This window comes from Elephantulus edwardii, unplaced genomic scaffold (assembly GCF_000299155.1).
Source record: "Elephantulus edwardii isolate Elephantulus edwardi_28Jun2011 unplaced genomic scaffold, EleEdw1.0 scaffold00097, whole genome shotgun sequence".
Taxonomy (NCBI): Eukaryota; Metazoa; Chordata; class Mammalia; order Macroscelidea; family Macroscelididae; genus Elephantulus; species Elephantulus edwardii.
In genome coordinates, this window is record NW_006399847.1 from 4,792,083 (window position 1) to 4,793,043 (window position 961).

Consider the following 961-nt stretch of genomic DNA (forward strand, 5'->3'; position numbering starts at 1 on the left):
ACAGAAATGGAGCTCGAGAGAGAATGATAGAATTTTGCACAATCAATGACTTATTCATAGCAAATACATTTTTTAAGAGACATAAACACAGGTTATATACTTGGATTTCACCTGATAGTATGCATAGGAATCAGATTGGTTACATCTGTGGAAAGAACCAATATCAGCTTCTTCAAAATAGATTTTGAAATATTCTCTTAGACAATTAATGACTGTGACACAATTCTTTTTCAATATGCCATTCTGTCTCCATACCTTTTCAATCTATGTTTGTGATAATTAGGAAAGCTGGACTTTAAGAGGATGAATGAGGCATCAGGAATGGAGAAAAACACATCAACAACCTATGTTGTGCGGATGACATAATCTTGATCAAAGAAACTGAGGAGGACCTGAAGTGTTTCCTGAAGAGGTTCAAGGACCGAAGTCTTCAGTATGGATTGAAGTTCAGCATCAAGAAGACAAAGATTCTCACCACTGGGACAATTGGCAGCACCATGATAAATATCTTAGCACCAATAGTCAAGAAATCAAAAGATTAATTGCTCTCAGGAAGGCTGCTCTCAGGGACCTCTCAAAAGTGATGAGATAGATTGACACAATAGGTGGGGTAATTGAGGTCACTGAAACTAGCTCAGGATAGGGCAGACTTCAAGGTCATTGTATATGGGGTTGCTTTAAGTCACAGGTGAGTTGACTATACATAACAGCAATAATATGTTATTCCTGGCCTACTAAACTCTGTGATTTCCTCACTGATAACAATGAGTAGTAGCTCATTTTAGTTTACTAATGTCTAGAGAGTTATGGTGGCCTAATGGGTTAAGAGTTGTTGTATGTTGATCTTGTATCCTGCTACTTTGCTGAATTGAACTCAAGCAAGACCCACACCTCACTCCATACACAAAAACCAACTCAAGGTGGATCATGGACCTAGGACTAAAACCAAGGACTATAAACT